The sequence below is a fragment of the Pogonomyrmex barbatus genome, unplaced genomic scaffold (assembly GCF_055798465.1).
Source record: "Pogonomyrmex barbatus isolate J1 unplaced genomic scaffold, ASM5579846v1 scaffold16, whole genome shotgun sequence".
NCBI lineage: Eukaryota > Metazoa > Arthropoda > Insecta > Hymenoptera > Formicidae > Pogonomyrmex > Pogonomyrmex barbatus.
Genome location: NW_028297112.1, coordinates 1,622,205 through 1,637,121, shown reverse-complemented (window position 1 = coordinate 1,637,121; position 14,917 = coordinate 1,622,205). Strand labels below are relative to the sequence as shown.

Here is a 14,917-nt window from a genome sequence, read left to right as displayed (position 1 = left end):
TATCCTTTCATCGAGAGTCATTCTCAACTCTATTCATTGAAGAGTCTTCTCAGTCATCGAGAGTCGCTCTCAAGAGAGCGCGGGAAAATGTACTCAAATACAGAATGTTAGCATTTACATATTGCAGGATATTGATGCATCTAGGGTAACTCGGTCGCAATCTTAATTTCCTGAAAATAAACTCTACGTGTATGTGCGAAGCATACAGAGAGAAAGGTTACTCACTTACACAACTCGTTATATTATCGCGTAAAAAGCTTGAGAAAATAGTTACAAAAAAAAAAAGAGAATGCTGAATACAATAAGGTGACACGTATTTCTCGATAAGAACTTCGATCGTTCTTGTCTGCAAATCGACCCCGCCATAAATTTAGCTATCGTTGCTATCCTTGAATATCTAGCGACAGATAGCGCTGCACCGCGCAATCTCGCTCGTCACGCTATTAGTAAAGTCCCTTCCGGTCTTATCGCGTACATGCCTGATAAATTACTCTTTTATGACACTACACATATTGTGTAAAGTCCACAAGAGAGTAAATGCGTCACATCGAATATATTAAATGCTTGGAAATTAGTTTCTTTTAATAGAACTGCACAGGCGACGTAATATAAAAAATGAAGCATATGTATAGATTTAATAGACTTATGTCTTTTAAAAATAAACTCCTTTCTTCAAAATCTCTCTAAAGCCTTCCTGTAAATTTTGTTCATTAAGAGTGCAACAATATTATATAATTTTGCTCCTTTTGTTTAAAAAGATAAGATAGCACGCGTGCAGCGCGTGTCTGTCTTCTCCTAATATAAAAAGTAGAACATATGTATATATTGTAACACACATATAATATTATATATTATAATTTTGCTCGTTATATTTAAAAAGATAGATATGTACACATTTAATATACTTCTTTCAGTCTTAAAAATAAACATTCTTTTCTTCGAAATCTCTCTTGCGCCTTCCTGCAAGTTTCGCTCATTATTAGCTGCAGTTTGGATGGAGTAATATGTTTTATTGCAAAAAATATATAAACTTCAAGGAAACGCAAGGCGACGCAAAAGCGTCGCTCGCAAATTCCGCGGGCTTCTGTACGTCGCGCCGGAAACTGCGGTTTTATTAACCTTTTAACTAAAGCGATTCGTGCCGCCGAGGGTTAAAGACCGCCATGCAAACGCGAGTCGTGCGTGTGATATCGATCTCGCGCCGAGCGAATCGGCTCCGCACACGTCACGTGGCCGATGTGGAACACGCGTGGAATAGCGTGCCCTCGGCGGGCGGCTAAACGCGAGACCCCCTTTTTTCACGCCAACACGCACGCGATATTACGAGCCGCTCTCGGACGAGAGCCGAGTCGATCTGGCGAGGGAAGATCAGCCAGTCCGCGATCAACAAACTATGTAACTCCCGACATTTAACATTTAACATTTATGGCGCAGTTGCACAGCGTGATGCGCATCACGGCGTCTACGGGTCTACATTAGCTTCTCGTGATCTCGAATCCCGGAGATCGCCAAAGAGCGCTTCATAACGCTCCATTAATGAGAACGAGAAAAAAAAAGATTGTTTTCTTGAAATTTGAAGGAACTTTATGAGATTACGCGAAAGCCTCTTTAATGAAACTTAACAGATTATTTTGCTACCCAGCTTGAGGTACACGATGTGATGTCATTTATCTTCTCGTTGCATAACACCATGCAATACCGTATGCGAGAGAAAGCAAGAGAAAGGACTCGAATAATTTCTGACTTTTTATATTTTATATCTCGCTAACATATTTTGCTGAATATTACATAAGTAAGTCAGAGTAAAAATTAAATCAAATTTATTATCAAAGCAGCTTAACATTCTGTAAGTATTCACATGTTTGAATTTTGAAGCGATTTGTATTTCAAAGATGGATCCTTTATAGTGCTCCAGTTCTCCAAGGTTTACGATAAAATGTAAATAATGAACCAAAGAAAGCGAGAAAGATACCGTGTATTAACATTTTGACAGGATGGATAACACGATGTAAACGCGATGTTAACGACTTCCTCTCGAATCGCAGTTACAGCCGGCGCGACGAGTTGTGAGGTAACAGCACGCACGAGAAGACATACCCTTTCACTTTGGCATTTCACTCTCGCGAGATCGAGAGGCTGTCGAGATGGCACGAGCCGACGACAGCGAGCGAAAGTGCAAAAAGCGACAGTGGAAAAGTCGCATACGATTACGTTAAAATGGAGCAAATATATAGCAGCCGTTGTCGCAGAATATTCCTGCTCCGTCAATCCCGTTGCATTTTTAACAAGATGTACAATCGCGTAACTTATTTCATAATCTCTTGGAAATCGATGTAATTTCATAAAACTGCGGAAATTAATTCTTACACGAAGCTTTCACTCAAAATAATTACTTTTTTTTCTTACACACACACACACACACACCACACACACACACACACACACACACACACACACACACACACACACACACACACACACACACAGAAAATGTGTTTATAATAAATCAAAATAATGTATATAAAAATAATATAAATAAAAATATTTTAAGATTCATCCTTAAAATATCAATTCCCGCCAACGGATATTTGCGTGGGTCTAAAATCCGCGTCAGAGCGTTCTCATGTGTCGCGACACGGCGAAAAGCAAGGCTGTCTTACGAAAGATTGACTATTAGAAAGGCTAAAGTATCGAAATGCATGCAGAACACCTCGAGACTTCAACGTAGATAAACCTTGTGATTTTTATAACGTTCGTGACGTCATTCGTCTAAATTCAAGACTGTTACTCTCTCGTGGCAAGAAGTATTCCATCGATTTTCCAGTCTCATTTGCATTTTTGCGATTAATAAATAGTCAATTACGGACGATTTATATATATTTTCCTACAGCCGTCGTACGCGATGCGTATAGCTTCGATGTAATCTTCCGATAAACTTTCTAATACCGATTGACCGATTCGAGATACGATCGATGACGGCAACGCTCATGAGAAATGCCATACGGAGTGGAAAGGATTCGTCATTGTTGGATGCAGGGATACAGTTGTACACGCTGATAAATGCACAGAAGCGAGTGTAGTCAAACTTGTGCAAACCCCTATCCATTTGCAGATCATATCTCGTGTAATAATATATACAGAAGTAAGCGATTTAGTTAAGGACCAACGCAACCAACGGTACCCTACTCTAAATCATTGATAAAATAAATCAGCTTCCAGCACGTCCGCGTTGATAATGGCATACGATAGATGCACGTCAGGAAGGTTATGCTCTACATCGCGGTTACGCAACGTAATAACGGCAAAAAAAGCTTAGACTTAACGGTAATCACTAGTTACCCATATGCTGTTTACCAACCAGTCACTATCCATCATGCGTACTCTCTTATAATAATTATATGATTAAGTATAATGGAATCTTAATTAATGTCTATATTACAAAGATATAGCACTAATCGCAAAAATAAACAAATAAATAATGATGTTTATTTTTTTCTTAATTTTTCTTATATTTTCATAAGCAAAGTTATTTTTTCGAATAAATTAACGCATTAAATCTAGATCTGCATTAAATCTAGATAAATAAAGAATATTTGATGTAAATCTCGTTTAAATAAATTATGTGGATAAATTAGATTTTAAATATTATCATTATGCTGTGCTAAACACGAATGTTTGGCATAGAATAGCGATAATATTCAATTCTCACAAACAGTCATTTTTATCTGCGCAATTTTTCGAATAAATTATGACGCGCGAGCACAATTATTATGAATTAATTATTTATGTACAATAGTAACATAAAATTAATTAAAATATTTATATTACAAGAATACAGAATATTATTAACAAAATAAATTCCCAAATGGAAAATTATCTTCGCATAATATAATTGCGCGTCTCATTTTCGATGTTTGCTATACGCTAAAAGCAACAAAAGACAATAGTAGATTTATAACTACCGTTCGATTTCCGTATCAGGAATTTGTTTGATATCCAGCGCAGACTCCCTGCGAATTGTGCACGTTTATCTTCTCAAGCCGGACTTGGATTTAATAACTCGGCTAAACGTGGTTGCCTTGAGTCTTCGTTTACGTCAAACGCATGCATACTTGACATGGTAAAATTCATTCTAGACAGGTAGCTTAGCGCACGTGGTTAAGAATACAGATACTATGTTAAATACTGATTAAATATTTAATAGCCGGAAACGTGGGAGATATTTGCCATCAAGTGACGTAAAATAGCTATTCCGAAGTATACTCGTACACTCAAATTAATTTCAACAAGATTTATTATTCTCTTTGTGTCTTTTTAAATAAGGGCAAAATTTATGTATAATACAATACGAAACAACGAATTTCAATATACTTACCCTTACGACTCTACAAATTTAATTATATACAATGTAAATAAATGTTAATACTTTGAATTTAACATCTCAGATTATCATTTCACGATAAAGATAACAAAGATCGCTTTCCATTTGAGAATTTATTTTGCTAACAATATTATGTTTTTAATATAAATATTTTAGTTAATTTTATGTTCTTATATAAATAATTAATAAAATATTCTGTATAAATTCTGTATGTAAAGTTGTTGGGATCCCTGCGAAGAAAATTTCAACAGCATGCGATTGCATAAAAACTAAATAAATTTCGATTTTAAAAAGGCCTTTGGGGCAACAACAACGTAAGTGGACTTACGCCATTATTGTACTTGACTGCATAGAACAGTTTCCTATGTAATTATGTAACGTGCAAGCGGTAGATGATCATCTACTCTAGTATGCGCGATATATATGCAATATGTATACACGCTTTCGTCTTTATGCCGATAAAACTCGCGAGAATGGAGAGCGCGAACAGTTTACTTTCGCTTCTTAAGGCACGTCCACACATTTTTCATGACCGAATAAGCGGCACGAAAATTGACGCTGAAACGAATTTCGCACAGGATAATCCTCCTTATCATACGTAATTCTAATTCATCAAGTACATAGCGAACTATATCCAATTTTACATGATAAAGCACAGAGATGTTTAAATCGTAAACGATGGGAAATTGAAAACTTTTCGAAAATAACTAAATTAGTAACTTATAATAACTTTCCTCTAGATTGTTTGACAAGTTCATAACAAAATTAGCAGTGTCTCTGTATACTTCGATGGTTTTCGATTGATAAAACAAAATGAGTTTTCAAACAAACCATACTTTTTTTTACTATCCGCGCGAAAAAGCTAATCGATATCAATTTCAAGGAAAAAAAGAGGTATCACCAAACTGACACCAGACGGCAGATATACACTGGGATTGATTTAAACAGCTGTCGCCACAAGATAAAGCCAATCGATGAGCAATTAGATGGCCCGCGTTCGTGGCAAAAACTAATAAAAATGAAAAACTAATTACCACAATTATCCGCCCGTCAAACTAATCGTTATAAACATTGACGATTATCAATATTATGGCAAGACAATAAACAAAACATAAACCTACACACTTCTCTACTATGGTTTTTTTATTCGAAGATTGACGGATTAATCTGAGATACTTATACACGTGATATATTACAATAATAACGACGAACGGTACTGAAGACGTAAATTACGTTTAAATGATTTTTACTTCAGCATGGAAAATAATAACAACACATACCCTCGTTCAGCCACGCAATTTATCCTCTAAAGAAGCGTTACATCCGTGAAACAGTAAAGTCAACGAAACGAAACGACCCGAGCGATTCTGCCTGAAGTAGATTTCATCGATCCCGTACGTCTTGTTTATTCAATCTTTCCGGAATTTCACGTCGAATCCATTTCTGATGAATCCACAGCTCGCGCGATCGTTTTCGCCGATATCCTTTTTATCTTGTTTTTCGAATAAACGATGCGGTTCACGAAAAATGCGATCCCCGATGCTCTCCCCATCCCTCCGCCACGACGACGTTTTCATCGGGAATCTCCGGCGCTTCGCTGAAACTTTAATGTAACGGAAAGCGATTACGCGCGGTCTCGCGCGTACGCCGGGCGATGACGCATTAATCGCAATGACACTTTAATACCAGGGAGGACATGGGTATTTATGCGTCGGCTTTATCGCGGTGCAAATATTAACGGCTGCGTGAGCGTGTTCCCACCTAAACACGACAGGCTCGCTAAAGTCACATTCAGAAAAAAAAAGCTCAAAAATAGCGGCAAAACAACACAGGCACTTTCCAAAGAAACCGTCGTTTCACAGGAAGAATCACCAAAAATAGCATTGAACGCATTAATATTCTTTACTTCACTTTTAACGATATTATAAGAATTTAGTTAGAATTAAGTTAATTAATTTTTAAAAAATATGCGTGAAAATACATGTGATTGAATATCAATAAAGCGATTGAATAATTTAGAATTGTACAATAAGTCACGTCGCTTAAAATTTAATAGTTCTAGATTATTCAAATGTGTACTTGTATCTGTTACATGGTGTTACGTCACATTTGACAAACGATAGTGTAATACAATATGGTCTTGCTTGGTTAGGAGTTCAGCTTTCTAATCTTGGAACACGTTTAGAGATTGAGTCTAACAACAAAAGTATTTAGAATACGGATGTACTTGCATCGCAAATCTTTTTGTATCAAACAATTGTATATTTAGAGTTTCGTATATTTTTAAAAACAAAGATATACTTTAAATACTTTAAAGATTAGATATTACTATATTTATATTAACATATTTATATTGATATTTATAGAATATAAAATTAAAGACAATGGTACTTAAATGAGAAGTTCTCCAAGAATCAAGAAATAAAACATTTCTAAAGTCTCTCAGAAATAAAACATTTATATAAAGTCTTACGTTTGATGATCAAGAAATGACTCGAGATAAGAACAGGTAATGTAACGTTTGAATCATCTCGTTGGCACGCAGAAAATTCTGCAACTGTCAGTAAGCTTGAAAAGTCACGATCAAATTCATTCATTAGTTATCTTCTATTTTCAAACATGAGACGTTGGTTTCCAGTTCCTTTTCGCAGATATGAAATTTGCTGTCAACCATTACTTTAGATGTTCGGTGAAAATAAAATTTTACGATGAAAACTTCCGATTTCAAGCGTCACGAACTTTACACAATAGCCTGAAATTACTTATGTTTTATTGCACGTCAATCGATGCGGAATATAATAGATAAATTGTTATATTTTTAGAAATTTTATTTTTCAGTCTTTTATTCGACTAGATTGACGATTTCGTCCATGCGAGCGCTCGAGAATTTCGCGTAAATTCTTTGTTCTCGTCGGACGCGTCGAACGCAAAGCTCGGCCCATCACTGAAATAGATTTTCGATCGAGTTTATATTGAAAAGAGCGTTGATTATTATAGCGACGGGAGAATAAATTTATCGGGCGATCAAAATAATATAATAAATATCATTAAAGAAAATAATGATTATATGCATTTCATTATTTTAATCTATTATTACGTTACTTTTGATCATTATCAATAAGCGATAACCATGTATTTTATTATGCTAAAGATTAAATAACTTTTACACTTTTAAGCTTATCAAAGTTATCGAACTTTCGTGCTTTCCAATAACGAACTTTCTTCAACTTATAAGGAACTTATTTTCAAACAGCCTGATTTCAAGGAACATACAGTTCCTGCCATCATTATTAAGAACAGATCATTCGCTTGGACAAAAACAAATTTTTTAAGACAATGACTAATTAGTCTGAGGCGGAAATCCGTAATTAAAGTGATCTAATTCTAACCGTCATAAATCACACGCGTGAAATGTATTCGACTGCTGATTTAGTATCAAAGCGCTCTCTCTTCTCTTCGTTCCCCCTCCTCCTCTCTCTCTCTCTCTTCTGTTATCAACCAGAAAATAGTGGCGAACGAAAATGAAAATGCAGGATATCACGCAGGCTATAAATGGCAGGCCGATTTGATTTCCGAAGCCAACGCGCACGGGACAGAATTTTAATTACTCGCTTGTCCTACAGAAAATTGATGTACCTCTATTCCGTCTCTCTCGCCCTTCCCTCCCTTTCCGGTGCGATCCGCACATACACACACACACACACACACACACACAAACACAAACACACACACACACACACACACACACACACACACACACACATTTGTCCGTTCCTTTTTCACCAGCATCCATCGATGGAAACGATGGTCGTGTTACGAAAAATCAATGAACAGTCCGTACGCAATGTGCGTTTCATTTTGCTTCGTCGACAGCCAAAATACAAAAAATTTTTTGAAGATCATTCCATGAAAATATGCGTGCGTTTTTCTTAACTGGATATTTACGGTGACTGTACGTCCTTTATTCTAAAGGACAGTCCTTTATTTCACGTAGCTGTCCTTTAGATTTATTTAGTTTCTCAAAATTCAATTTTGTCCTACATTTTAACCGGGAATGTTTTTTTTAATTTCCCGGTTTTAGAATTTCAATAATTAAATGTTTTATAATAAAATATATAAAATATAAATATAATTTGCCTTGTGTTAAATGCATTTTCAAATTTTTTAATTAAAGTTATTCAGATTAGATTCGTTTTCATTTTTTTTTTTTATTAATTCGAATTTAAGTCAAGAATGTTCCAATATAGTCGAACCAGTTTTAAACTATTACAAAGTTTTAAACTATTACACACACTATTACACACAATACCTCATTTGGATACACGACGCAAGAAAATTTCGTAATGCGCAAATTTCTGACAGTCACAAACTGGTTTGTGTTTTTGGAAAACATGCAGGAACAAAGTTTCTAAAACTTTCAGATTCATCCTTTATTTTCTCAAAGAAAATATGTTCACCGTAAGTATCTCACAGAAATCGTTTTATTCCATTTTCACAGAGACCGCAAGCGAAATATATATCCATCTCACTCTCTTCAATCTCACTCGATATTTTAACAATCAGGTCTCAAGCGTACAATAATTTCTCTTGTTTCTACCGTGATAGATTACACAAAGTTAGAGACTAGCTGGTTTTCTTTGCTCACTCGTAACAATACAAAACGCTGTTCCCTCTGTCATCGGCGAAGTTGCGAGCTGCCGGAAACGGCAATTTCGAGGTATCGCGTCGACACGCATGCTTTTGAATAATTAACTACCACCGTCAACGACGAAGCGCGGGAGGGGGGGGGGAACATCGCTCTCGAACGGGTGTCTAATTAAGCTCTCCTCGGTGCTTCGCGAATGCGTCCGCCGACAAACGCGGTTAACTTTGTCGCGACGCGACGCGGCGATTCTCAAAGGCTCGGTGGCCCTCGACGCGTATTTAGGGCTAAATGCGGCCGTCCTAGCCTCGTTGCCATAAATGTACCGAGAAACACGAAAACCGATAGTCTCCGTCCGTAGATTCATAAAACTTAGGAAGAAATAAATTCAATCTCCCCGCTACAGAAATACTCCTATTTACCTCCTATTTATTCCTATCACGTTATCGTATAAAAAGTTACATCGGCAGTAAAAAAAATTGATATATTCAGCATATTTGAAATCGTTAATGGCTCTCTCTCTCTCTCTCTCTCTCTCTCTCTCTCTCTCTCTCTCTCTCTGTAAAGAGAGATTATCGAAAAGTAAGCCGGAGATTCCTTTTGAAAATTAGAAAAGATAAATTGTACATATATGTGTATTTTTTTTATCTCCAAAAAAGTAATTAAAATTCGAAGCAGTTAGAGCTGAAGATTTTTTTCTGTTTACCAGAGATTCATTCAAAGAGCCAGAATTTCCGACCAAAAACCAAACAGGTAGCGATATAATGATAAAGTAATCTTAAGTACAACAATGTTATCATCAACGTAACTATCATTCTAGTTTAGCTCTGAATCAGCAGTTCAAAAAGCTGTAAGAATTTGTTGGGACGAAGCAGACTCGCTCGCGAGAGAGAAACGATTTCCCTCCAAATGGCTCCGGATCCGCTCGTTTACGATCGCATGTACTACGACGTCGCATTTCCGGAGGAACCGACGGCGTCGATCGCTCCTGTTTACCGTCGGGCGGACAATAAACAGGAACGGGAGGACATATAAATATCGCCAACGACTCGTGCTCACCTCCCCTCTCCACGCTGCCGGAGGCACAAAGTTGCTCTAAAAGCTTCGTGGAATTTCCTTTCAGGGCCGAGTTCGAGCCCATCGTCCCGCGTGGAAAACGTGATTACAGTCGTAGCCGTACAATGACGGTGAGAGGAGACCGGGTAAGGAAAGGGACGAGGGGGAGGAAGGAAGGATCCGAGCGTGTCATTGTTCCCAGGAATTCTTCAATGATCAAAAGCGACGCCGCGTCGTGGAATTTCGTCATTGAAAAGTCGCCGGGGCGGAGGAGGGGGAACGGATGGGAAAGCGGGAGAGATATTCGATCAAATGGGACCGAACTGTTAACGCGTGGGAGAGAAAATACAACTTGACGCGCGATGCTCCGATTGATGCGAGCGTTCTGATGAGAGCAGTGACGCACGACTACAATTCCACTTGGCGCGGACGCGCTTCGGATTCGCGCAAATCGCGTTATGTCCCAACGTTCCGTTCCGTTTCAATTACGGCCACTCCTGGCGACGGAATATTTGAACGGAACTCGTGCGGATTCAAGTTCCCGGAAAATTCCCACGTTTTCGACCATCCTGCGCGTCCAAATGTTTTCTTCGCTTACAAAGAAGTGCAGGTATCTTATTTCGAAAAAAAAAGAAAGCCTGGTTGAAAATTAATAGTTATTTTTGAGGAACAAAGAATGACATCTTTGTGGAGATTTGAGAAAGGAGAAATTCCCCGAAAAGCGGAAGGTCGTTCGCAGGTTAGAACTTCTCGAAAACTCATGTTTTCTCTTTGTCGTCTAAGAAAACTTACCGTAAATACGAGGATAATCCGTGCGCTGCGAAATGAACGTTGATGCTTTCCGTTCGAGTTCTCCCTTCAATCGCGGTACACTCCGCGGCACATGTCACACGAAAATCCACGACGTTGTTAAGACAAAAGACGAGGTGGAGTAGCAGAGAACGCTCCGGAGAGCCGATTTTACCTTTTCACTTTCGTCCTTTCGACTTCTACTTCTCCTCCGATCCTCACACAACGAGATTTTCTCTCTTTCTCTCCGATTCTCGCGCGCACTTCTCTCGGCCGTCGTTGTCGTTAGGTTAGGTCGCCGGTTCGTCGCGCAGGCAAGCAGGCAATCAGGCAAACGGGCGGGCAGGCAGGCAGGCAGGCAGGCAGGCAGGCAGGCAAGCAAGCAAGCAAGCAAGCAAGCAAGCAGGCAGGCCAGAAAATCCGGGTCTCGTTCCCTCTTTCTTCCTCTTCCTTCCACCGCTGCCCTCTCAATACTCGCTCGTATATCAGTCCTCTTCTTTTCTTTCTTTTACTCACAAATCACGTCCCTTTCGAATACGAGGGATGTCCGACAGGCAGGTATGCTACCGTTGCTGCTCCTTTCTTTCTTTCCTTCTTCCTCTCGCTCCCTCTTATTCTGGAATCGTCGCGCTGGGATATCGTCGAAGGATAGAAAAGTATAAAAAAAGCAGAAAACAACGCACAATGCACAGATTAACGAATCGAGCTCGCGCGAATCTCTCGCGGGACTCCACTCCTCTCTTCTCTTCTCTGTCGCGAAACTCGCCGCGCCGAATGAAGAGTTCCTCTTTCTCTCACGATTTAAGAGAGATATCTCGATAGACCGTCGGATTTACGCCGCTCGCTCCTCGCGATCGCGAGTGTCAACAATGTCGCCGGGAGTAACGCGCACGACCGCCGTGTTGAGCACAACGCTCGTTTTGTTATCCCGCACCGCGCTCGTCTCCCTCTCTCGCGCGCGCAGATCCTGCCGCCGTCCTTTGTTCCTCACGTCTCGGCCGCTGCTACGTGACTGACCGCTTCGTGCGCGCCCGACGCGCACGAGCCGTGCCGAAGATACCCGAGGAAGGATCCCGACGGTTCGTCGATCGGAAACGACCCTCGACGCGGAGAGCCGAGGGAGAGAAGAACCTTCCTTTGTTCAGGCGAGACCGAGCGGCACGACGACGATGACGACGACGACGACGATGACGGCAACGACGACCAAGACGAATCGTAGCTTCGCTCTTCCTTTCTCTCTCCTCCTCTCTTTCTCTCCTCTCGTTCTCCCTCGATGTGCCTTTCCCTCTTATTTTGATCTTTCTCTTTCGCTTCCTTTCGCGCGCGTATGCACACGCCACACTCGCGCACTTTTTTCGCTCTCTCTCTCTCTCTCACTCTCTCACTCTCTTCCTTTCACTCGTTCTCTCTCGCTCTCTCTCTTTCTCTCTCTCCCCCTCTCGCTTCGCGTCGGCGATGCGAGCGATCGCGCGGTCTGTTGGTAACTGAAACGACGCTCTAACACTGGAGTTGAACCACGGCGTCGAGACGCCGTGGAAAGTGGGGGGGGGGGAGGGTAGGGCTTTGAAGCAACCACCACCACCATCACCACCACCACCACCACCACCATTATCGTTGTTCGCCGCCGACGCCGACGCCGACGCTGACGCCGACGCTGACGCCGACGCCACCGTCGCCGCCGCCACCACCGCCAGAACCATCGACGATGGTGTTCCTCCCTTGCCCTTCCGCCGTTCTAGCTGCCCTCCCGGCTAGCGCAACACCCTCGTCGCGCGATATCAACCCGGCGCGGCGCCCGTTGGCGTCATAACGGGTGGTCGAATCGAAAGAAGTCGTTGATGGTCTAAACGATCGATCGGTCGACGAACGAAGCACGAATGTCGTCTCGACGCTTTCGGGACGATAACCTTGATCTTGATCCGTAAATTTCAGAGCTATCGCTATATCGCACGCCACCGCACGTTGAATGGAGATGTGCATTAGACGAGAATTGCAATGCAATTAAATAACTGTCTCCAGGGTGTCTACTCAAACTCAAAAAAGAAATTCTCTGAGAATTCCCTGATTTTTAGAGTCAGTTTATTAAAAATTTCAGATAAAATAAAAGTACTTTTGGATATAGCTTATATAAATAAACATATATTTATTGTGTAAAATTCTTAAAACCTTTCCATCCATAAAAGCTTATAAATCATGACATAAAATTAAAAATTGCTCGAATTTCAATAATTTGAAAAATTTTTGCATAAAATTTTCAAAAACTACAAACAAAAATTGTATAATGCATAACCGATTCAATTTTTATCAAAATGAATATATAATAATATTCCATAAATATATTTATTAAATAAAATTGCACCTAACACAAAATCATCTTCAACATTGAATATTGAATTAGTCGTAAAATCAAAATGTGACGTATTTAATGTTTAGAGATGAATCCACTGTTATCCTTAACAACTCAAAGTCAACAATTGTAAATCCCAATTATAACATAAACAAAATATTAGAAAAAGTAATTTCAAAAAAGTTCCCTTATTTTCAATAAAATGGCCTCGTTTCAGTGGCATTTTTCAGCATTTTTCAAGGCAGAAAAAATTCTCTAGGAATTTCAGATTTTCCAGACACCCTGGTCTCTTTTCTATTACATGAAAAATCAGATTTTACCAAGTGTTTAATATGCCGCGGAAGAGCAAAATATTTTTTTTCTATGAAAAAAAAGGACGATTGCTTTGCAGCAAGTATGATAGAATTGACATTATCACCCTTTGTCGATAAATACATGTTGCATTTTGTGCGACGCTTTGCTATAAATAATGCAAAGCCGAAGCTGCAGCTGGGCAATCGAAACCGTTACCAATTACAGACGAATATAGGTTTCACGTTCATGCCATAACCTATGATACACTGTAGTTTGCATCGAATCAATAAAACATCTATCTATTATGACGGTAACACATAACGCCTCTTTCATATTGTTTTCCAGAGTTATCCCTCTTTCAGTTTGGTCGACGCATGTTCGATACGGTCAAACCCACACGATATTCTATTTTCCGAAATAAAAATTTCAATTCTAATCAAGATCCTTGCCCCATTCTCCCTTTTACTAAATTTTACGCAATTTTACGCAAAAAGCAATTGTTCAAAAGCAGCAATTTTTCGAAAGGAAACATAAGAATGTAATTTATTGCAAAGCGTTATTTAACTCTCTAATTAATCGGGAATGAAAGTAATTTACGTAAGTGATACTTCGAACATGCCATAAACGTTTTAATTTCAATATTTTCTCAGTTTTATTAAAAATAAAACAAAATAAAAAAAAATGTTTAAAAAAAATATATTTTTATTTCTCTTTTTCTCGTTGAATTTTACATAAAAAGAAAATTAAAATATGTATTAGACAGAATTAATGACATTAAAAATTTTTTACAATATAATTTGAATGGTAAATCATCTATGGCACATGTGCGTATGTTGAAAAAAGAAATAATAAGCGTAAAAAACCTCGGTGACGTGAACGCCAGGTGAGGATAAGAGATAATGAGGAAAAGTATGCCGGTTGCGAGGGAGGGAATGTTTTACATCCGTGGGAAAATTTCCTGCGCGTCGCGGTTTTCTCGTTTGTGTGGAGATTGCGGTTTTGCTTTTCTTTCATTGGGCATAGTATTCGTAACAATATTTATGCTTTCCTATTCTATACGCTCATACATCGCATGTAATTCAACTTTAATACGTAACTCGGATCTGCATTCTCCGGCTCGGCTCGTCGTTAATCGCAAAAATCATTGTTGCTCGTATTATAATAGCAAAAAATACGATGTAATTAAAAACGTCACGTAACTGAAAGGTAATGAGATGCAGTCACGATTGCGAGATCAGAAAGCGCGCGAAATCACGGAATTACCTCGCGCGCGTCAAGTATAAATTAAAGAAAACATTTTGCACTAGTTCGTTATATAAAGATTATCATGTAGGAAGAGAGAGAGAGAGAGAGAGAGAGAGAGAGAGAGAGAGAGAGAGAGAGCTCTCAGGCTAGAAATCAAAGTAAA

The 14,917-nt window shown here is 39.1% G+C and overlaps 1 protein-coding gene across 4 annotated transcripts in view; it reads right to left on the bottom strand.

Annotated features, from left to right (window-relative positions):
• The window catches only part of brat (tripartite motif-containing protein brain tumor), a 113,195-nt gene that overhangs the window by 62,800 nt on the left and 35,478 nt on the right, over positions 1–14,917 (bottom strand). For 2 of the 4 annotated variants that reach the window (XM_089074033.1, XM_089074030.1), the window contains exon 1: positions 10,872–12,372. The exons of the other annotated variants lie outside the window; for them this stretch is intronic. The gene's annotated coding sequence lies outside the window, so the exon portion shown is untranslated. Of the gene's footprint in view, positions 1–10,871; positions 12,373–14,917 lie in introns of those variants that run through there. 4 annotated transcript variants of the gene reach the window in all.